This window comes from Sorex araneus, chromosome 1, assembly GCF_027595985.1.
Source record: "Sorex araneus isolate mSorAra2 chromosome 1, mSorAra2.pri, whole genome shotgun sequence".
Taxonomy (NCBI): domain Eukaryota; kingdom Metazoa; phylum Chordata; class Mammalia; order Eulipotyphla; family Soricidae; genus Sorex; species Sorex araneus.
The window spans coordinates 364,638,775-364,664,027 of NC_073302.1; the positions used below are offsets into that span (position 1 = coordinate 364,638,775).

Sequence of the window (25,253 nt, forward strand, 5' to 3'; positions counted from 1 at the left end):
TCTTTCTTTCTTTCTTTCTTTCTTTCTTTCTTTCTTTCTTTCTTTCTTTCTTTCTTTCTTTCTTTCTTTCTTTCTTTCTTTCTTTCTTTCTTTCTTTCTTTCTTTCTTTCTTTCTTTCTTTCTTTCTTTCTTTCTTTCTTTCCTCCTCCCACGGAAGTGCTCAGAGCTTACTCCTGATTGTGCTCAGGGATCACTCCTGGTGGTGATCAGGAGTCCATATGTGGTGCCAGGGATCAAACTAGGGTCAGCTGTGTGTAAGGTAAGCACCTTAATGCCAGTATAATTTTTCGGAGTTCTTAAGTTTTTAAAAGAAGGATATATAATGCAGTATTTATGTAATTATAACTAACCTTTGAGCAACACTTATTTGGAGGGAACCATGTGGCATTTGTTTCTATTTGTTTCTACTCCCATCACCCCTGCCTGCCCACTGGCCCTACTTCTGATGCAGATGACCAATCAGTCAGCTTTCCATGAGGCGCAGTAATGCACTGGAATCCACTGGGGTTGAAGCTGTTCCTAAATCCAAGTGCCTTTGTCTGAAGCTTTCTTTCCCTTGCCTCTTTGTTGCCACTTCTTGCTTCCAGCAAACAGAAAATAATGTGTATTCTATTTTATTTGGAGCGTAAAGTGGCATCAAACATGCAAGGCACGTGCTCTACTGCTGAACCGCATTCCCCGTCTTAGAAGGTAATGTGTATTTTAATTCTCAGTGTGATTAGTTTTCTAAAAAGCAATTTTAATTAAGTATTATTTAATATTTAATATTTTGATTTAATATTGTGGTTAGTTTAGTGAGCTTTCTATTTAATCTTTTAAAAAAATCCCAATAAAAATTTTTAAATAAATTTTAGTTTTTGATATTGATTTCCTCTTTAATGGCTTTTATTTAGAAAGAATTTAAACTTTATCCTATGTATTCTTTTTAGTATAAGTAATTGTATACTAAGAAAACAACTACCAACATGATAAACTCTGAGTAGCAGTTAAGTCTAGGGAACAATCTCTTTTAACACTGTATTTTCAAGCATCTACTTTTCTGTGAGTTAAAAATATAAAGAAAGTAAAGGCAGTTTTTGCAGATAAATTAAATATACATTTTTCTGGACCAGTCACAATTTTTTAAAGGGTAAAAACATAGTCATTATAATCCTTGTTAAAGAACAAAACAAAAAAAACCACTAAAAGCTAGTTCCTTTAAGTTTGACTTTGCTTTAAGATTAGCTAATAAAATTTGGAATCTTTATTCCCCCCAAGTGTCAGATAAAATGATTAGATTCTATTTAGAATGCCATTTCCAAATTGCTTTCAGAGGATTTTTAAAAACGAAATTCTATTGAACGCAGTACATAATTGCATATTTGAAACAAAAGTCTTGCAGAAAAAATTTAAGTGCTGGAGAGAAAAATTTTATCTGCTCTTTGCTGTTCCAAGAGTTGTTTTGGAAATGCCCAAGTCACAACAGAGTGATGGACTATCGCACTGCTGCTAAAGGTCAGGCGGCGGTAATCCTGACAGTTTACTCCAGAGCTTTGTTCCCAAATATGCTCTGCAAAAATGGTGTTTGCTGCCTTTTTTCCATAAGCAGAGCAGATTGTGAAAGAGGTTTGAGACTTGAAAAATAACCCTCCCGTGGGAGCTTGCAGGGAATGTGTTTATAACGTCCGCATTTCTTAGCGGGGCACATTTTATTCCTTGTCTTCTCGTGGCTGTGTGTATAAATGAAAGAAAGAAGCAGGTAAAAGGAGGTGCATAAATAACTAACCCAAATGAGAAATCCACAGTCATTGAAATCTAAAAGGCAGGGAGGGTTCGATCTTTGGGCTCACCTATAATTTGTGCACCATAAATGTAGAAGGAAGTCAGCAGGGACTTTTTAATGACAGTGCTGTCTATAACAGTATCATCAAGCAAGACATTGGCATAAATCATTGGCACTTTGCAAAGTGTCACTTCTGTCAACCTTCTAGTGATGTGATCTTTAGTCTTTCAAATCCATAGACTGGCATTTGGATCAGCTAAGCATCTTACATCCTGTCTTGCATATTAAGGCTCTTTTAGCCAATATTGAAATGCCGAAGGAATGCTTCTTCTAAAGTATTTGTAAGCAACTGACCTAATAACTAAGCTTTGCTCTCAGTTTAGCTTACAGAGTTTCCTGTTTGCAAATGCAAATGAGGCTGTTATTCATTTCAGGAAGTTCCCCAGGAAAAAAGAGATAATAAAGCCAGCGTGGTTTTCATATAATTTCAAAGGACTTTATTAAAAAAGCTTTTACTTTAAGTTCAAAGGTGGCTTTATGGCAGGTAAAAAGAGGCGCATAAAAAACTAACCCAAATGAGAAAGTTTAACTTACAAAATAAACTGTGAGTTAAAGTGATGTGATGTTGGAGGGGTTTTATGAAACAGTAATAATACTAATAAACAATAAATTATCCTGACCTAGATGGCATAAAATAGAGTCCAGACCTATGCACAATAAGATGGGCAATCTGTATGCTTTACTTTACTTTAATTTGAATGAATGCTTGCTCTCAGCACAATTGCAGTTTGCATCAAAGGAACTAAAGTCCTGTAGAACTTAACATCCAGTGTTCCTGAATGCTCCATGATTCTAAAGTTTACATGAAAAATGTTTTGAGAGGCACCAAACTTATTTTAACTTTCTTGTTGAGGTTTAATTTTTTTTTATCAGTTTCTCTCTGAATTTTTTGTTCTGATATCGGGTTTGCAGAAGAGTAAATTTGGGGCAACAGACCTCATCATTCTACCCGATCAGCATTATGGCTTAGGGTTGCAAGCCATAATGCTGATCTGGTAGATTAATTCCATTCTAAATGCTGTGTATCGCCTCCTGAAGAGACCTCTGGGAACAGAATACAGGCTCCCTTGTCTGCTTGCTACCCATCATTACTATCCCCCACCCAGAGTTTAGCAGCTCAGGAACCTAAGCTTTCATACCTAAGCTGTGAGTGAGTATCTAGTGAGCCAATTCCAAGGAGCAATCTCCTCCCTTTCATCCAGGTCCCTAGATTCGATGGTGAGCAGAGCAGAGTGTTACGTTCTTTTCTATCCACATTATGCACAGGATCCCATATGCAACCTTCAGGAGGGTTGTGGACAGGGCAGAAATCAGTTTAGACCTGCTGTTTTACCCCAAACTAAAAAAACTGCCAAATTTCTCATATTCATGTATGAGTATCAGGCAGACAGCCAGGATCTATCTTGAGTTGGAATTAGCAGTCCCAGCCTTTCCTGGACTCCACCCAATTTCTAGGGGATTTTTGGTACTAGAAATTCCCTTTAAGATGCTACAAGACTTCTAGAAAGATAAGCCATCATCTCAAAGGTGGCTAAGGATTTCTTTTGTCTATCTCTTTATTGAGGTATCTTTATGTCCCTCCAGACTGCCTGTCCCCAAACATCTGAACATTACCAGGACGACAAAATATTAGCTCCTCTATTAGGATTTTTTTGTGTGTGGGGTGATGCTAATGGCAAGGGGAAGGTGGAGAATATGTGTGTCTAACGGTTTTTTGGAGAACATCCTGGTTTTATAGGAAACAATCACACCACTCTTTACCAAAGCTAAGCTTGATGGAAGAATCATTTCACTGCTTGCCATCTTAGCTTTAACTCCGTCGTGGACCCTGGGTGATATCAAGATGGATAAAAGGTGAAAACAGACCTCCTTGAAAATGAAACAAACCCTCAGCCCTTGTCCCCGGCCTGTGAGAGGCCGCGGTGTGCTCCAGTTCAACCTCCCCATTATAAAACGGGAATCATTCTTTGTGTTTATTGCAGAAGGTGCTTATTGAAAAAGGTTATACAATTTCCAGGGTAAAAAACCCTCAGCAATCCTGCTGGTGTAGCTCAGATCTAATTTTGCATTAAGTTAGAAGTAGCTCTAAAGAGGTGTTCAGCGTGTAACACTGGCGGCATGACCTTTCCACACTTGGTCTGTGAGATGCAGATACATTTCTCGGACTTCAAAATGCAAGTGGGACAGTAAGGCCAAGAGGAAAGGAAAAGCCCCCAGATCTCTTCCCACAGTCATGGGCAGCATCTGCTATTTCTCGCTTCTCTGTTCCTCCCTGCTTAGGCCACAGAAGTGCCTGCCTAGGGGCCTTCCAAGTCCGTGGCTCGGGTGCAAGGGTTTCTTGCCTTTGAGCAAATCTTGACTTAAGTCACAAATCTGCAAAAGCAAATGCGATTTTACTTTCTTCTTCTCCAGTAGGTGGGGAGACAGATGGGGAGACAGGATGCTACAAAGAGGGAGGGATTAGTTGGAGCTATCATATAGTGGGAAGGTCTTTGCCTTGCACACAGTCCACCCAGGTTTGATTCAGGTTTACTCCTCAAGCACCGCCAGGAGTAATTTCTGAGTGCAAAGCCAGGAGTAAACCTGAACATGCTGCATGTGGACTCCTGCCCCCCCCACCCAAGAAAACAAAGACAGAAAGATGTTACTGCCGCTTCTTTGAGGGTACGGGCGAGGGCGAGGGTGCACACAGACATGCATAGCAGTGGTAGTTGAGGGCCAGCCCTGACTGGCTCTGTGCTACAGTCCTCTGGGGGATGGAACCTTAGCCTTCTGGTGCACTCTCTCCTGCTCATTTTCTTTTACTTTGGAGCTTTTTCCTCCTCACATCTCTCCAGGCATATACTATCAACAGGACTAACATTGGGTTTCTCCATTTTAAATGAACTCCCTTCCCTGCAATGTTGAGTGCAATCAACTCGGAGAAAGTGAGGAGTTCTCTGCCTTTGAATGTGTAGTATTTGCATACATCATTGGGCATTCTAATTGGAGAGACATCTGCTGCTGTTGATTGACTGATTGGATTTGGAGTCATCCCCAATTCCCTATCAGCCATTCCGCTATTCCTGGTACATCATGAGGGGGTCCACTGGTCAGTGGTACTAGGGGTACCATAGTGTCCCAGAGATTGAACCCGGGCCTCTGGCACGCAAAGCCTTTGCCCTTGTGCCCCTTGGGTCCTGTGTGAATCTTCCTGGCCCTATCTATTTATTGTGATCTTTCCCCCTCCTTCCCTTCCTTCTGTTGATGTTCCACACCTGCCTGGCAGGTAGCGTTTGCACATTTAGTTCTGGTCACTCATGGGTGTCTATGTGGTGCTCCCTCTCTTGCTGGCCTGAGGGCTTGTATTCCTTGTGGTGCTGCTCTTGTCCCTTTTTGATTGTGGTGATTGAATGATGTGGGGGGGAGGTCTCTCTGACTGTGGTGCTCACACATACTTGCCTGTGGTGCAGTCAGAAGTACCTTTAGTTAGGCACAGGAGATCACAGTCACCGAACCTACCAGGGTCACACTTGGTACTCGTGGTGGCTCCAGGGATGGGACTTATGGCCTTATACTATACTTGCACTAAGCTAACTCTTCACCCCCTAATTTATAATTTAATAATTTATTTTTATTAGTATGGATACATAGATATTTAGTTTGGGTGTTACAATCTGATGCTACTTAATTTTGTTGCTCAAGTTATTTCAACTTTGCCAATTGGGACTCTTTAATCAATCCCCATATCCCTTGGATATGCCCAATGATTTGGGGATTTTTAAGCACTTTCTAACTTTCTTGCACTAGACAATACTCTAGAGTGTTCCTGTTGGTTGGTTTCACGACCCCGTTTTAGAATCCATCATTTATCCAGGGAACTTTGAATATTTTTATTGGGGAATAGTATATAAATAAAAATCTGAGTTCTAGGTACACCTGTTGCAACCTGAGTGCCCCTATTGCCTTTAATTTTGTTAACTTCATTAACAAATAATTCTTCTACACAAGGTTAAAAGCTTCCTTTGCTTTCTGAATTCCTGAAGATAATCTGAAAGGCGATAAAGTTCAGGATCAAAAACAGAAAACAGGGTCTGAGAGATAGTACAGGGATGCCTACCTTGCATGTGGCCAACTTGGTTTTCATCCCTGGTATTGCATATGCTTTCCCAGCACTGCCAGGCATGATCCCTGAGCACAGAGGAAGGAGTAGGTCCTGAGCATAGCCAGGTGTGCCCCCTCCCAACACTCCTTTGACACTCCCTCCACCCACCAAGAACCAAAATAAGAAACAAATAGAGGTGCGCAGATCTTGGTTGGGCCTTTTGGGATATTAGAGATTAGGAAATTGAAACTAATGGTCTTTGATTATCTCTAGAAGCTAGGTTCTATGATATTCAAAGAGTTTGATGTTGGATGACATTCCATTTATTTCCCAAATGGTATGTCCCATGTGAGATAGGAATGTGCATGGGATGAGAAGTGAGCTAGTCTGACTGGAGTAGAGCTTTTATAAGCAAGTGCTGACAGATGTGCTTGGAAAAAGGAATTGGGCTATATTCTATAAGTGACTGTTGTCATTTAATTTTTAAAAGCAAGTTTATATGGCTAGTGTCTTATAATATACAAGAAAGAAAGGTTATTCAATGAGACTGACCATGCAAGGCAGAGAAATAATAGTGATTTGCCCTGTGGTTGTTGACTCAACTAGGGCCTGTGGCTGGCAGTGCCAGTTCCCTCTCTGTTCTTTAGTCTCTACATATTAATCATTCTCTTTATTGCCGAGTGGACATAGCTATTTGAGTAAGTTATGGTAGCTTTTTAAGTACACTATATGAAATTAAGTCTGAAGTGAACTGTACAGATTCGTTTGCCTTCATCACGTTATAGTCCTATTAGATTTCCAGCTATGCTAGAAAGCCCTAGAGGAAGTAGGAAAATAGTACATGTAACCCAATTGTATCACTGGGTGATTGTATGTGTAAGTGTAATCTCATTGTCTAAGGTTAGAAAATTATAGGTGAGTAAGAATGCTTTTGAAGCCCTGGGCAGAAAATATTAATAGATCTTCATCCTTAAACTGGCTTAACAAATATATTGTCCTCCTTATCTTTTGTTTCTGAGTTCATGTCACTTATTAATCCCTGCATTCTCTTGTAACCTGAACTTTATAATTTTCAAATATATATTTATTTTCATGTAATTAAACATTTTATGCACATAATATTTTCATATATATGTATGTTTTCCCCCTATGAATTATCCTTCTGTATCTGAGTTTGAGTTAGAGGTCAATATGTTTCATAGGATCTTTATTCTCTGAAAGGATGATTCATACAGAGGAATTATCTTGCCTCTGTCATTAGCTGAATTGATAATTCTGAGAGGGAACTCTAATTCTCATTTAAAAAATTATTTAATAGCTTATATCTCAATCTCCTCTTCATTTTCCTCTAAGTAGTTAACTATTTTCATCTAACTTTAAGTTGGATATTTGGACTGGATCATGCTAAAGTTGGTTGTTTGGAGAGGAGGGTGACAATTTTTTCACTAAGACAAGGTCTTACTGAAGTGTTTGGTCCACTCTGTAATTCTTGCTCACTGAGATAATGGATATTTAGATGATTCCAAATGCTATTTAAAGAACAAAACCACTTTGTCAAGTTCAATCTCATTTATTAAGTATTTTAGGAAATTTCATAGTAGGGTTTAAAAAAGGCAATCTCATTCTACCTGGACTGTAACTTGCATTAAAATAAATCATTGAGAGTTTGGGGAGATGACTAGGTTTTGGAACACCACGGGATGTGGCCCCTGAAACACCACGAGTTGTGGCCTCCAAACTAAACAAGAACATTAGATTGAGACCCAGAAAACCAGTAATGTCTTCAAGACAACCCAGAGCACCAAGGACCCAGATCCCCGGGTGATAGAGGAGCTGAGGAGACCTCCAAAGGAGAAAAGGATGGAGGGGCCAGAGAACTTTTATAGGGGCCTAAGGCACATATTTTGCAGATCACTGGCAGACCACCACCACAATCTTTGGCATTGTGGAGACGGCTGTTAAATCCCCAGTGCCACATGGTCACCTAAGCATATCCCCAGGGCAATACTATGCAATAATGTGCAGTCTTGGAGGCCCCCAAGTACCACTGGGAGGGCCCCTCAGGCCTGTGAGCACTACTTGGGGGGCCCAAAACAGGAATGAAGAACATTTTTGACTTGAGTGGTGTTTGATTCATCCTGCTTTTGCTGGAAAATATCACAGGATTTAAAAAAAATTTGTAGACAGTACCACCAAATGGTGAGAGGAAGAGAGAGTTGAGTCCCTCTAGTCCAGAGATGAGCTTAAACTATGACAGTGCTGAGATAAAGGGAGAATTGTTGATGGCACATCACCCATGAATTACCATTTGTGGATTCATGTGTGTATTTCATGCAGATTTAATTTAATAATGTAACTACTCCATTTTTATAGATGGTGACTGGTGTCATTTAACCTTCTTTAGATCAATTAGTGGGAGGAGAGGGAACAGATACACTGATTCTTAAATTGGCTTGCAATAATTAGACTTCCTGCTGTCTGTATTATATTTCTTCTAGCTCAACAAACTTAGGAAGATGACATTTTAAGTGGGTGTATGATATGGTTGGAAAGAACTATGCATTTTCATCACTTCCCACCTTCCTCAACATCACAATAAAGCCTTTGCCAAATGCCAGTGGAAAGGAAGGAGCCACGACGACACTCTCCGGCTGGCCTTGGACAATGCTGACAGCACACATCAGCCACTCAGCACTTTTCCAAGTAGCAGCTGATGCCCGGCCACTCAACTTTAACCCAGGAAAACGAGGTCAACTCAGGAAAGAAATGCATGTCAAAGATTGTGCTGGTGGTCTGCTGGCCAAGATTGTGGTCTGCCGGGGATGGTCATCTTCTGAGATTTCTTTCAGTTTGGTGTCAGCACTCTCTCTGGGGATAGAAATGCGAGTGCTTATCTGAGAAGGCATGAACTACATGTATATTCATCACTGCAAGCAAGGCAAAGAAATGAGTTTTTAATCTCAGAGCCCAGGAAAAATAATAATGAACACTTTTGATCATTTACAAAGAGTTAGACATTTTGCTTAGTGTCGTACATAAATTGTCTCATTTGATCCTTAAAATAATCAGAGCTACACCTCATTTGTCTCCCAAGATTAGCTTCTTCCTTTAGTAGACATTGTGATTAAAACACCACTTATGTAAAATTATATCCTGTCTCTGACCTATAGTTTTCAAAAATTATACAGCATTACGAAATATTCTGCCCTGGGTTTTAGTGGAGTTCAAATTTGTCTTGTTTTTCCACAGATCTCCTTTTATCCCATTGTTTATTATCATGAGTTATGAAGATAGAAAGTATCTGTTTCATTTTCTCCTCCTTGCACCCGCAGAAGGGCTTCAGAACTCACATGTGGGAGAGGCGAGCTCACTTCCTTTGATTCCACACAGTCCTTCCTAGGCTGGTGGGCTACCCTACTCCAGAGATCCGGTGACTGTTCCTAATATGACAAAAGGGCCTTGATAGGTATAATTAGAGTAAAGGATTTGAGATTAGATTATCCTGGATTATCATTGTGGCCTCCTAGTGTCCTTGAGAGGAATTCAAGGGGGAAGGAGGAAGCAATGATATGGCAGTTCAGAGGTTGCAGTGACGAACTCTGAAGATAGAGGATGAGGCCACCAGCTAATGAATACAGGTGACCACAAGAATCTGAAAAATAAAATCAAGGAAATAGAATCTTCTTCAAACCTTTCAGAAGAAACCAACCCTGTTGATTGCTTGGCTTCAGCGAAACCAGTTAAAGACTTAGACCTCCACCTCCAGAGCTGCAGAAGAGTATACTTGTGTGTTATTAAACCTCCAAACTTACAGAAATTTATGACAGTAGCAGGAGGAAACTAACTCATCCAGGTAGTGTCAAATTAAAGCCTTATGGGACAGCAGTTACATAGAACAACTCTAGAAATTGATGTGTATAGTGCACCAAACACATGGCCTGCTGTTTTGTGTCCTGGGGATTCTAGGTTTTTTTTTGGTTTTTTTTTTTTTGCTTTTTTTTGGGGGGGGGGTCACACCCAGCGATGCACAGGGGTTACTCCTGGCTTTGCACTCAGGAATTACCCCTGGCAGTGCTCAGGGGACCATATGGGATGCTGGGATTTGAACCCGGGTTGGCCGCATGCAAACTCCCTACCCCCTATGCTATCACTCCAGCCCCAATGTCCTGGGGATTCTATGGTGTGACAGAGCACACAGCATAGGCTCAGGTGTCCGACTGCATTCCCAGGGCTGGCCCAGCCCAGTGATGAGAGACATACACAGAGGAACAAGTATTTTCTTTTCAGATGATTAGTTCATCTTCATTCTGAAAAACAGAATTGGGGCTGGAGCGATTGTACAGTGGATAGGGCATTTGCCTTGCATGTGGCCAGCCCTGGTTCGATCCCCAGCATCCCATACAGTCCCCCAGCACTGCCAGGAGTAAATTCTGAGTGCAGAGCCAGAAGTAACCCCTGAGCATTGCTGAGTGTGACCCCGAAAAACAAAAAATTGAAAAAAGATGCATCTTACATTATTTTCTAAGGTTTTTATTTGGAGGGAGGGGACACAGAATGTTTCCCAAGAAGTGTTCATGAGGTCTCAGGGGTCTCTTCCAGCAGTTCTAGGTCAACTGGACCGGCATTTCAAGGGAATGCCCCCAGAATGTAGAACTGCTCAGATCTTCTGGGGCTAAGGTCTCCAGAGTTGGATCCAGTGATCCTTCGGGACCATGTGGTCACAGGGTTCAACTGGGGTAAGCTGCAGGCAAGACAAGCACCTTAACTTCTATACCCTCTCCAGCCCTCAAGGAAAGCTTTAAAGTGAAAGAAATGTCCTTGATGTAATCTCAATCTTACACCAACTATCTCTGATTTAACCTTAGAGACAACTTTCTTACACTGGCACTGCGCTAAGGGATTTATTCCAAATGGAGAGTTGGGATGTAACAGGTGAGCAGAAAGGAAGATCTATTTGCTTAGTCCTTTGTTATCCTAGGATAGCAAAAATAACTAACATTCCTTGTCTTTGGTACATTTTTATGAACTGAACTCTACTGGGTCTGATGTTTAATATAATTTGGAACATTTGCTATCAGCAGCTGATTAAAGGCTATCCTAAATTCTATGGGTAATCAGACTTTCTGTGGCACTCTAGTACAAAGAGAGTTATTGTGGCAGTTAGAAGCAGCATCCTAAAAATACATTAACACAAATACATTAACACAAGAGAAAGGGAGCCAGAGAGGTAGCGCAGGGTTAAGACACTTGCCTTGCCTGTCTAGTTCAATCACTGGCACCACATATGGTCGGCCCTGCAAGCACCACCAGAAGTGACCTCTGAGCACTTCCAGGTGTGGTCATCCCAAGACTCAATCAACCAATCAATCAATCAAATGGCAGAGGACAAAAATTGTATTTTTGTAGAATTCAGCTTTAGAATGCTCAAGTTGTTGAATTCATAATTGAGTAGCTTTAAACCGACAACTGATTTTTAAGAATCTAACATTAAAATTTAGTTAATGGTGAAATTAAATTGTATATTACTTATTAGAATACCAATGATGCTTATATTTCTTTTTAAAAAAATTTTGTGCCACACCTAGCTGTACTTAGGGGCTAGATCCTGGCTAGGTGCTCAGAGGTCACTCTGGCCTGTGCTCTGGGGACCATGCAGTCCTGGGATCAAACCCGAGCCCTCTCTATGTGAAGCCTGTACTCTAGCCCTCTGATTCATCTCTTTGATCTCAGTGATTAGTTTCTTATATGGAATAATATGTATTTAAATATTACTGAATATATATACATATATATATATACATATATATACTGAATACAAAGGCACAGAGTAAAGAGTCTTTCTTTACATTTCTGCCCCTTACCACCACCAGCAAAATTAGTGCCATATTGATCTTAAAGAATTGGCGATAGTGAAAAATGTTCCTTATTATCACTGGGCTGGAGCGAGAGCGTAGCAGGCAGGGCGTTTGCCTTGCACGCGGCTGACCATTGTTCGATTCCTCTGTCCCTCTCAGAGAGGCCGGCAAGCTACCGAGAGTATGCCACCCACACGGCAGAGCCTGGCAAGCTACCCATGGTGTATTTGATATGCCAAAAACAGTAACAACAAGTCTCACAATGGAGACGTTACTGGTGCCCACTCGAGCAAATCGATGAACAACGGGATGACAGTGACAGTGATACAGTGATTATCACTGTTGTATATTTAAATAAATTTAGTTATTTTCCTTCAGATAAAAGTGTAAGTGAGGGGCTGGAGCAATAGCACAGTGGGTAGGGTGTTTGCCTTGCATGCAGCCGACCTGGGTTCGATTCCCAGCATCCCATATGGTCCCCTGAGCACAGCTAGGAGTAACTCCTGAGTGCAAAGCCAGGAGTAACCCCTGTGCATTGCTGGGTGTGACCCAAAAGGCAAAGAAAAAAAGTGTAAGTGAGTTATTGAAAATTTCAAAATAAAAGATAAATTGGAGGGGCAGGACAGGTAGTTCAGTGGTCAGGGCATTTGTCTTGCATGTGACTGACCCAGGTTTTATTTCTGGCACCTCACATAGGTCCCCTGAGACCTGCCTGGGATGGTTCCTGAGTGCAGAGTCAGGAGTAACCTCTGAGCATTGCTAGGTGCATACCTCCCCTTACCCCCAGAAAAGAAAAAAAAGAGAAATTGGAGTAGTATTATTAGCCATTTCAGATTCTCTTTGAGTTCTTTCTTTTCATTTGTCCCCCAAAAGAGGATTAAATAGAGGAGTTCAACTAAGTAAATGCACTTGCAACTTTTCAGTGGCATCTTAATTTGAAATTGCAGTTTGAGAAGACTAATAATCCCACTGCTTTTAAGAAATGTCCCATGCCTATACATACTCAATTAAAACGCATGTATTTAGGCCAGATCACTTCATGGTGGTCATGTTCCTGGAAGTGTTTGCATTCCCATGGCTGGTATTTCCAGGAATAATGTTGCAGCTTTGGTTAATCAGAGAAAAACAAACGGAACTGGTGAAAGTATTTCTGCTAATTGCAATAGTTAAAGAAAACATAAGGAAAGTAAATCACAAATGTTCACGCAAAATGAGAGACTAAATGAGCTCCTTTTGGACAGTTATTCCTCCTAACAGCACAATTTAGAGTAATTCCATCGCCAGTTATTTAATCATTCAAAATGGAAAATCTCTTTGGAAATGGATTCAATGTCTTTAGGAAACATAAAATAGGAAATGTTAGAATGTGCAGTACATATTGTATATAGGAAATAATAGAAGGCAAACTTCTCTGGGAAAAATTCTTCCTCTATCGTTTTTCATTACAGACTAATTGGAAGTATTTCTGGATATTTGGTAGGGGCGGAGGTATGTGGGTCACACTTTGCTGTATCAGGGATTACTCCTGGCTCTGTGCTCAGGGGTCACTCCTGTGGTACTTGAGGAACTATATGTGGGGCTATAGTTAGTTGAACTGGGTTAGTTGAGAGAAAGGTAAGAACCTTGAGCCCTATCCTATCTCTCTCTGGGGCCCTGTTTTTTTTTTTCCATTCTTTTTGGGTCATATCCAGCAATGCACAGAGGTCACTCCTGGCTCATGCACTCAGGACTTACTCCTGGCAGTGCTTGGGGGACCATATGGGATGCTGGGAATCGAACCCAGGTTGGCCGTGTGCAAGGCAAACGCCCTACCCGCTGTGCTATAACTTCAGCGTCCCCCACCCAGTGTTTTTTGTTTAAAATGAAACAAAAAACAACAACAAAAGAGCTGCTTTTTAGGGTCAGGGAGATAGCAAAATGGGCCAGAGAGTAATCTTTGCATGCAGGAAACTGGATTTAATTCTCAATACCACATGATCCCCCTGAACACCACCAGTTGAGATCCCTACCTCCAACACTGCTAGATATGGCCCCAAAACTATTAAAAGAAAAGAATTTCGTTAAAAAATGTTGTTTTCCTTCTTTGATATTATCAAAATTTCCCTTGTTTGATCTGTAGAGTTAAAATAGTAAGACCCTGATTGTTATTACTGTAGGTAATACTGTAGGTAAATTTTAAGGTCAATTTCTATAAGAAGCATGTACAGAGAATATCAATCACATCTAGGAATATTTTTTTGGGTTATAGATCATAATGAATTCCAAAATAGGACTCAGTGAAAATTCTCAGTGTTCTTGGGAGGTATTTAAGTACAGTTATCTATAAGTTCTATAATGATTTTCATTTTTATGTGAAAATAAAGCTTAAAATTATTATTATTATTATTATTATTATTTTGCTTTTTGGGTCATACCCAGTGATGCTCAGGGGTTACTCCTGCTCTGTGCTCAGGAATTACTCCTGGCAGTGCTAGGGAGACCATATGGAATGCCGGGGATTGAACCCCGGTCGGCTGCATGCAAGGCAAATGCTCTACCCCCTGTACTATTGCTCTGGCCCCAAGCTTAAAATTATTTCAAAAAATTATCCAGTTAAGGTGAATTTTGGACTATTTTTTTAAGTGAAAATTCTATTTTAGAAAATGAACAACACAATGATAATGCGCAAAATAATTAAAAAGAACATACACCATGTAATATAATACTTGAATTTATTATAGTGAATGTTGAAATGGTAGGTTTCTTTAAATTGATTTCACATAGTTTGTTTGCTTTTGTGTCACACCCAGCAATGCTCAGGTGTTACTCTTGGCTCTGCTTTCAGTAATTACTCCTGGTGGGGCTTGGTGGAATCTATGGGGTGTTGGGGATTGGACCTGGTTTGGGCAAGTGCAAGGCAAGTGCATTACTTGCTGTGCTATCTCTCCAGCTTACTCCCTCCCCCACCACATTGTTTTTTTTTTTTTAAAGAAAATATCATTGGTAATTGAGTCATTCCACAGTAAGACAGGAAGATTAAAAAATGTGGTTTATGTCTATCTTTCAGTTCATTGCACACTTTAGGGATAAATATACAGTAGTCTAATTTTACATATTATTTTTCAACAGTATTGGGGGATCAAAGCAACAGCTGTTACTGAAAATTTCTTGGAGGACTTGAGTGATTTTAAAATAATGTACCTAAAATATCAGCTTTCCCACTTAGTTTGCCTCAGTTATGATCCTCCAGGCAGGCTCTAGATCCATCTTCAGAGAGAGAAAACAAGTTGATGTTTTAATATGACTTTTAGCTTTAACTAACAACTCTACTTACATTTTATGTGACTTGATGGAAAAGAAAATGTTGCTCAAGCTCACCAACGCATTTTTAAGAGAATTTAAAATTAGTGTCATGGTTTTTCCCCCTGTTAAAACAAACCTCTGAGATTTCACCCTCTGGCTTTGACAGTTAACAATTAACAAGGGTTTGAAGAGTGCACTTACTGCCATTTCCCCTGGAGAACTTTGTAAGCTTTGCATGTAAATGCAAACAAAAATTTTAAGACTTTTGATCTTGGGGATTTGATGAAATCTCCAAATCTCCAGAGCAAATTTAAGGATTACAGGCTACAACAAGTACACATATGAAAGCATGACAAATTAACAGTAAATATGGGGTATTGATCCCAAACAGAGAAATGATGGATTTGTTTCTTATGACATCGTCGTTCTAGTTGCTCAAATAAATAAATAAATGAATGAATAAATGTCACCAGGATAGGAGGGAGGAGGAGGAAGACCACTGAGTTCTTGTCTATTGACAGTATTCATATTCGTTTCGATGCAAGAGAAAGAACACAGCTCACTCAAAGACTTCATTTGCTTTAATCCTTTTTCTTTCTTCCTTTAAAAAACAAAACAAAACGTGTTCTAAGAAGGGTGAAATGCAATTTTGATCAGACCTGGGTCACCAGGGAGGGGTTTTTGTTTCCCTGTGTCAAGATCTGAGTGAGCTGGTATTTAGCGGTGGGAGCATAGGAAGCCTCTTGCTAAGCAAGACAATGGCCAGAGCTTATGGAATTAACATAGCCCCACAAAGTAATTGTCATTCTAAGAGGTGATCTATGCATTCCCTCTCCCACTTGGTAGCAGTGGTAGCGAGTTGACCTGGTCATCCCAGGTTCAAGTGTCATTGATTGGTTGATGATGGACAAGGCAAGACATGAATCTACTTGACATTTCACTCAACAAGCATCTTAGATGTATTATCTGAATCAGTCTTGCTCTTTTTTTTCTTTTCCTTTACTTCGCTCAGTTTAGCAACGGTAGCATGCAGAGACACATCACCTTGTTTGCATCTGGGAGCAACTCTAGGGAGAAAATGTTTCCCATGATCCTATTTTGGCGGTTTCACATTCCAGCACTCTTAGAGATGTTGACTGAACCAAAGCAGCAACTAAAATGATCCGAAATGGTTGCTGTTGTTGTTAAGAGGAACAGAAAACGAACCTAGTCCTATTTCTTTATTGGAAATTTCTTTATTGGGGTTTGTTGCATTCTTTCCTTGCATGTTTTAAATCCCTGAGAAAAAGGAAAATGATAAAATATTCGTTGCCTTTGCTATTCAGCATATAATGCTTCATAAATGCAGATTTATGTTGAAAAAATAACTAAACAAAAACATGCCCTTTGTCAAAGTTTTCACATATGTGAAATTTCAGAAATTTCTTTCATTTAATTTCAGTTTAAAAATGCTTTGGCAAAGGCCACATTTCTGTTTATATACTGGATACAAATTTTTGTTATCTTCTGCAAATCAATGTCTAAGGTCAAGTGAGGATTTTCCAAGATTCCGTGGTGGGATATAAAAATAAATTAACATCTAGGAAATGAGATTTATAAGGAAATAAGGTGACTGAAAATAAAATGGGAGTAGAAGAAGGATAAACAGAAAAAAATTCTCGCTGGTAATCTGAAATGATAATGTCACCTTTTGGCTTGGACGTACAGGGAACATTTATAAAATTGGAAAGACTATGATTTCAATTTCTTTGCCAAATCTTCAAGATGTTATGATTGATAATACTCTCAGAGAAAATAAAATTAATAGTGTAAAAATATTATTTTCCCTCTACACATTTATCTTCGATTTTAAAAGGTACTTAAAGGCCTACAATGTTGATTTACATTTGTAAATAGTTTTTGAAAGTAAATTTCTTGCAAATTCTTTGATAGTATTTTCTGCATTGTTGTACAGGTTATAGTTCTAGATGATACAGATTAGAGAAAGGTCAGAACACAAAAAAAACTTATAACATAGAAATTCCCAGTTGAGAGTTTTTTGGGGGGTTAATTTTTTTTCTTTTTGGGTCACACCCAGTGATGCACAGGGGATACTCCTGGTTCTGCACTCAGGAGTTACTCCTGTAGTGCTCAGGGGATCATATGGGATGCTGGGGATCAAACCTGGGTCGACTGAGTGAAAGGCAAACACCCAACCTGCTGTGCTATCACTCCAGCCCCTTGGGATTAATTATTTTTAACCTTCTCTAAGACCATAGTTTAAGTTCTGTCATCCTAAACTACCCCAACAATGTTACCAGTGTAATGCTAAAAACTTTTAGAGGAATCTGTTATAAATTTTGAAAACAGAGAATAGTGGTAGTAGTAGAAGTTACTGAGTAGTAAAATTGAACACATCAAGTTTCTGACTATCTTATATACGCAGGATGAGGCTTATTACAGTCTCTCTTCAACTATTTTAGTAATTTATTCTGTTTGGGAAAGAACGTTTTTCTACGGAATGAATTTCTCATGCATCTGTTTATATTGGCTGGATGGAAGTCATTTAAAAATTTGTTTTTTTTAGAGGACACGAGGAAATGGAAACATATTCTTTGCTCATGGATAGGAAGAATGAACACTGTCAAAGTGGCAATACTCCCCAAAGCACTGTACAGATTCAATGCGATACCTATAAGGATACCCATAAAAAACTTCAAAGAAATGGAGCAAACACTTCTGAAATTCATATGGAACAATAAACGCCCATGAATAGCTAAAGCAATTCTTGGGAAAAGGACGATGGGAGGCATCACCCTCCCCAACCTCAAGCTCTACTATAAAGCGGTAATAATCAAAACAGCATGGTACTGGTCCAAAGGCAGGTCCGCAGACCAATGGAACAGGGTGGAATATCCCTAGACACAACCCCAATTGTATGAACATCTAATCTTTGATAAGGGAGCAAGAAATGTGAAGTGGAACAAAGAAAGCCTCTTCAACAAATGATGCTGGCATAACTGGACAACCACTTGTAAAAAAATGCGTTTAGATCTAGACCTATCACCATGCACAAAATTCAGATCAAAATGGATTAAAGACTTCAACATCAGACCAGAATCCATAAAGTACATTGAAGACAAGGTTGGCAAAACTCTCCACGATATTGAAGCTATTGGTATATTCAAAGATGACATGCTACTGACCAACCAAGTGGAAACAGAGATAAACAAATGGGACTATGTTAAACTAAGAAGCTTCTGCACTGCAAAAGATACAGTGACCAAAGTACAAAGACAATCTACAGAATGGGAAAGAATATTCACCCAATACCCATCAGATAAGGGGCTGATATCAAGGATATACAAGGCACTGGTTGGAATCTACAAGAAGAAAACTCCCAACCCCATCAAAAAATGGGGGATGGAAATGAACAGAAACTTTCTCAAGGAAGAAATGCGAATGGCAAAAAGGCACATGAAAAAATGCTGTTCATCTCTAATCATCAGAGAGATGCAGATCAAAACAACTATGAGATACCACCTCACACCACAGAGAATGGCACACATCCAAAAGAACAAAAGCAACCACTGTTGGCGTGAATGTGGGGAAAAAGGGACCCTCCTACACTGCTGGTGGGAATGCCGACTGGTTCAGCCCTTTTGGAAAACAGTATGGTCATTTCTCAAAAAATTAGAAATTGAGCTCCCATTTGACCCAGCAATACCACTTCTGGGAATACATCCCGGAGAGGCAAAAAAGTACAGTTGAAATGACATCTGCACTCGAATGTTCATTGCAGCACTGTTTACAATAGCCAGTATCTGGAAAAAAACCCGAGTGCCCGAGAATGGATGACTGGTTAAAGAAACTTTGGTATATCTACACAATGGAATACTATGCTGCTGTTAGAAAAGATGAAGTCATGAACTTTGCATATAAGTGGATCTACATGGAAAGTATCATGCTAAGTGAAATGAGTCAGAAAGAGAGAGACAGACATTGAAAGATTGCACTCATTTGTGGAATATAAAATAAAATAACAGAATAGGAGACTAACACCCAAGAATAGTAGAGATAAGTACCAGGAGGTTGGCTCCAAGGCTTGGAAGTTGGCCCCACATGCTGGAGGATGGAGCAGCTCGCATAGAGAAGGGAACACCAGGTAAAGTGTGGTTTGAGTACCCGCACGGGATGAGAGATGCACTCTGAAAATAGAATATAGACCAAACACGATGGCCACGTAGTGCCTCTGTTGCAAACCACAACACCCAAAAGGAGCAAGAGAGAACAAGGGGGAATGCCCTGCCACAGAGGTGGGGTGGGGTGGGGAGGATGGGTTGGGAGGTGGGAGGGATACTAGGAACATTGGTGGAGGGGACTGGGCACTGGTGGAGGGATATAAACAAAATGCAAACATGAAAGTTCATAAGTTTGTAACTGTAACTCATGGTGATTCACTAATAAAAAAAATTGGTTTTTTTAATTGTTTTGATTGGGGGGAGCCACACACCAGCAGTGCTCAGGGATTACTCTTGCTTCTGTGCTGGGATTCCTTCTGGCAGGGTTTGGGGGGGACCATGTATGAGTGAACTGTATGTAAATTAAGCACCTTACCTACGCTACTCTCTCTTTGGTCCCTTTATGTGTCTTCTTAGAATATAGAATTGCAACACTGACATGACTGTCATTCAAGAAACCCATAAAGAATTAAAAAAATTTTTTTAATTGAATCACTGTGAGATATAGTTACAAAGCTTTCATGTTTGAGATTGAGCCATACAATGATTGAACACCCATCCTCCACCAGTGCACATTTTTCACCACCAATGTCCCCAACACCCCCACCCCCATCCCAGTCTTCCCCTGCCTCTATAGCAGACAATTTCCCCATACTCCCTTTCTTCTTTGGGGAGTTATGTTTTGCCCGAATTTTCCCACCACCATTCAGGCCTGCCTTTTAAGGGCAGATGCTGGATAATTTACTTTCCATTGCTCACTTTAAATATCATGAGAGGTCAAACTTCTGGAATTCTACATTGTAGATGGTTGGGTTCCAGAGACATCTCTGTAGGGCACTAATCCATTTGGAGATTCAATTGGGCATCTCTGGACCAGGTCTGATGGTTTGCTAAGATGGCGCCTGGAGGAAGCTTGTGTGCCTGACAGCCAGGCTGCAGAGTGGGTGGATAGCCAGCCAGGGAGGGACAGATGGTGCCTCTGCTTCCATGCGGCCTGGACATTTTAGTCCTGGAACTCGCATACCTGGGTCTTGCTTGTGGAAGCTCTTGGTCACCGCATAAAGATTTTTTTGACTATCATTCAAGAAACCCGTAAAGATGGCAATATAAACAAAGGTTCTCAGTTGCTACTAACAGTTCCTGAATAATATCCTATGTTACTCAGAATATATAGGATATATATATCCTATATATGTATCAGGATATATAGGATACACACATATATACATGTATATATACACATATATGTATGTATCCTATATACATATGCATATATACATATATATACTACATATGCAGAATATATATATATTAGGATTTATACATAAATCCTAATATATTAGGATTTATAAATCCTAATATATATAATAAATAAATCTATCACTGTCACTGTCACTGTCATCCCGTTGCTCATCGATTTGCTCGAGTGGGCACCAGTAATGTCTCTACTGTGAGACTACTTGTTACTGTTTTTGGCATATCGAATATGCCACAAGTAGCTTGCCAGACTCTGCTGTGCGGGCTAGATACACTATAAATATTCTTAAATCCCTCAGTTGGTTCACTCATAGAAGAGCATTTTCCTGTAAGTGCAAGTGCTATAACATATCTAGATGGATGCATGCTCTGCTTCGAACAGCTCTTGCTTTTTCTCCTCTGACACGGGAGTGAGATAATCGAGGGTCTGTGCCATAATTGCTGCACATGTGGGTCAACTGTCATCAATGAAGATTCTTGACAAAACCATTCTTTAACTCACAAAAATGTATGTAACTGGAGGCAATCTTTTTCTTTGATGTCTATCTAGATTTTTTTGAGTTGCTGAATAATGTAGTAAAAGCAAATTGATAGACATATCAAAATTACTTTAATATTTTTGGTTTTGGGGTTACACCTGGCAGTGCCACCCACAGCAGTACAGCTTGACAGTCTAGGGGCACATCGGGTGGATGTGGACAATGTCATGCAGCTCTGGGATCCTGATTTTTATCACTTGATTTGTCTCTTTGGTGCTCAAAAATGTATCAAATGTAGGAACTTTCCGTTCTCATTCATCCATACACGTTTATTGGTTATCTCCTGTCTGTGTACTTGCCAAATTCTGGAAATACTATGCCTCATAAAGCCGTCAGTTGAGTAGCTTTCAGTGGGAGAACAATGAAACATATAGATAAAGTGCACGATTAAAATAATTATGACCATAATAATTTTGTGAAGGAGAAAAACAGAATGCAGTGATGATAAAGAGATGAAGGCTGAGAGAAAATACTGTATACAGAACGATAATGGTGGATATCTTTAAGAAGGCAACATTTAAACAAAGACATGAAGAACCAGAAGTGACCTTAAGAATGCTTTTGATCAAGGAACAACTAACAAAAAGGCTCTGTTCTTTCTTCTACTTCCAAGTTGACCAATGTCTAAAAGATAATACTGGTATTCTGAGGGATTGTGCTATAAATCATTTCAGGAGTTTAATCCATCAGAAGGGCTGGGTAGATAACTCAGGGGTCAGGGGTGCATGCCTTTCATTTAAGCTTTCTCCCTGTCAGCACATGATTTCCCCCAGCACCACTAGATGTAGCCGTGGAGGCCAAAGAGAGCTGCCTCTGTGGCCCTGGTGGCCCCTGGCACCTCTGGGCCCAAGAAGTATCACACTGATGGCCCTAGCATTGTATCATCTTCCAGCTTGTCTGAGTATTGCTATGAGTGATCTCTGATACTGCATAAGAAGCTCTTCCCCCCCAATTAAAAAAATGCATATAGAAGAAAGAAAAAGCATGGAATTGTATTGCCTTGCTTGAATAGAAAGAATCTGATGTTATTTATTACTTAATTTATTTTTAAATTAGTGGATCACCATGAAGGTACAGTTACAGATTTACAGATTTTCGTGCTTGTGTTTCCCTCATACAATGTTTGAGCATCCATCCCTCCACCAGTGCCCATTCTACACCACCAATGAACCCAGTATCCCTCCCACCCCCAATCCCATCCCCCCCACCCCACCCCGCCTCTGTGGCAGGGCATTCCCTTTTGTTCTCTCTTTCCAGTTGGGTGTTGTGGTTTGCTAAAGGGGGATTGAGTGGCCGTCGTGTTCAATCCATAGTCTACTTTTGGCACGCATCTCCCTTTCTGAGTGGGTTCTCCGACCACATTTTACTTGGTGTTTCCTTCTCTATCTGAGCTTCTTTTTCCCCCAGCATGAGGCTGGCTTCCAAGCCATGGAGCCAACCTCCTCCTGGTACTTATTTATACTATTCTTGGGTGTTAGTCTCCTACTCTGTTATTTTATATTCCACAGATGAGTGCAATCTTTCTATGTCTGTCTCTCTCTTTCTGACTCATTTCACTTAGCGCGATACTTTCCATGTTGATCCACTTATATGCAAAGCTCATGACTTCATCTTTTTGAATAGAAAGAATCTGAATAGTCTCTTCTTCTTGGCTTTTAGTGTATAGGGCATAGGAATGTAGTAGGGACAATGGTGGCAAATACACCCACCAGAGTAAAGGGGAGTTATTTTCTAGTGAGATAAAAATGAATTGTTCTCCCAAGAGTACCTAGGAGCAGACATCTCTAAGTTCAAATTTGTAAAAAAAAGAACAAAAAATATTCATGGAAAGTCAATTCTACCCAGATATCCCATGCCAAAGTGTATCAACATTTTTTTTTTTTTGCTTTCTGGGTCACACCCAGAGATGATCAGGGGTTACTTCTGGCTCTGCACTCAGGAATCACTCCTAGCAGTACTTGGGGGACCATACAGGATGCCGGGGATTGATCCCGGGTCAGCCACACGCAAGACAAACATCCTACCTGCTGTACTATTGCTCTGCACCCCCCTGGATCAACATTTTTAAGGGTTGATTCTGAACTAAGAGAAATGGAGCATGGTTGCTCTGAGGTCTTGCTGGCAATGAATAATTTAACCATGCCCATTCAGATGCTTCCAGAGGAACTGTCTTCATCTTCTTCAGGACCCAGAGGGAGCTGCCTGGTTGTCTAGCCTAAAGCAAATCCTAGGTTCCTCCTAGGTTTGCACTGACACTGTTCTGCAAGGGCCGGGAACACTCCCAGCACCTGTGCAGACAGGTGAGTCACAGAAAAAGCAATTAAGTTCATTTCAATCCAGATGACTTGTCCCAAAGCGCCACCCTCCCCCCTTTTCTTACCCCTAAGGTAAAAGGTGCAAGAAACAATTCTTGACTTGGTGTCTTTAAGCTCTAAATTCTGCATTTCTGTGATTCCTAACCCGACAAGTATATTTGGAAATCAAAACTCAAGGTTGGGATGGGAAGACAGCCAATTCTTTGCCCATTGCACCTGGTCCCTTAAAAGATAATTTATATGCGAGGCAAAGAAGACCTGGGAATGTTCTCTCCAAAAGGAGAAAAATGCTTTAATCTTTTACATACATAATCTGTAGACAGTAGCAGACTGTCTATATATATATACATATATATATATATCTCCCCAATTTGATGTAGTTGTTAAACTATTTTATCAGGTCTTTGTAGTAATAAAAAATGCACTCTTGTATAGCTACCAATAACAACAACATAAAACGGAAATAAAATCTAGACAGATAAAATTGCTTAATGCTCTCAGGATGGTGATTTGAGAAGCAATTGCTACATTTCATTTAGGACAGGGAGTGTGCTTGTAGTCTTCTTAGAAAAAAATTCTAGTCTAATTAGAGATGCAGGTAAATATTCCTAGCCATTATGATTAACAAAGTAATTTCTAAATAAATTAAAGGCACAATGAAAAAATACAATTAGGATTAGCCTACATAGCATTTTTTTTCTCTTTAGAAAGTGGATGGAAAAGGAAATAGTGAGCCTGGCTGAAATACTAGTTGCCACAAACTAATCATTATTTGGGTTGGAAAGTGTTAAAACTGAAAAACAGAATGTCTAGGTAAGTGTGTCCTACAAAGGAAAAAATAGTTAATTAAGCCAGCTTCAAGTTGACTGTCAAATATCAGCATATATCCCTAGACAAAAGCCTGTGTATAATTCATAAAAAATCTAGGACATAGGGCCAGAGAAATAATATTCTGGGTAGAATGTATGCTTTGCATGTCTTCTTTTATCTCTAGCATCACATATGGCCCCCGAAGCACTACCAAGAGTGATCCTTGAGCACAGAACCAGGAGTTCAGCTGTGAGCACCACTGGGCACAGGACATTAAAAAACATATAGGGAATTAAAAGAAGTGCCAGATTTGAGTGACTTTAAAAGATAATATTGAAAAACAAATTTGGGATGTACTGGTGTCTAATCACCAGCAATATTTTCATTGTTTTATATACTTATAACATTAGTGTGTTTATTTTACATTGGTTTATATATTTTTAGTTAGAACTAGAGGTACTTAGTCATGCTCTTCTTTGAAAGACCTATTTAATATGATAGCTTATCTTACATGAGCTATCTTACTATATTATCTTTCATAATATAAACACCCTTCCATTATGTCTTCTAAGTAGCTTTATGTGATCAAGTGAAGTGGTTAGTATTTAGATAAGTTCTTCTCAGTTGTAATGACCTAAACACAGCAGAATGGCATAAAGGAATGTTGAGTACTTTAAAAATAAATCAGTTATGAAAGTCCCTTCACTTTGACTTACCACTCTATGTTAGGAAGTAAAACAAGATCTTTATTTCTTAAACAGTTAAGAGTTATCAAATCAGGTGCGCTCATGTCATAAATATTACTTGAAAGCCTTGATAAACAACATGTCAGTTTCTCCCTTTCCCCTACCCTCACACCATTCCCAATTACTGAAGGAAACTGTTTAAACACCTTTTTATTATTTCATTTTGTACTTTTACGGAGGTAACATTGGTTTGCAAGCACGTTGTTGTTGGTAAGCTCTAAGGGTACAGATCTTATCACACTGTACCTTTCAGCAGAGTGCCCATGGCCCTCCAACCTAGTTCGCTGGATGCTTTTAGCTCACTCCCTGGGCCCTTCCAACAC

At 39.9% G+C, this 25,253-nt stretch overlaps 1 long non-coding RNA gene across 1 annotated transcript; it reads left to right on the forward strand.

Annotated features, from left to right (window-relative positions):
• Window positions 1-471: 471 nt before the first annotated feature.
• Window positions 472-19,324, forward strand: LOC129400865 (uncharacterized). Its single transcript, XR_008627945.1, has 4 exons — window positions 472-690; window positions 8,405-9,759; window positions 10,772-10,838; window positions 17,610-19,324. It is a non-coding gene; the product is annotated as an uncharacterized LOC129400865 (long non-coding RNA).
• The last annotated feature ends 5,929 nt before the right edge of the window (window positions 19,325-25,253 follow it).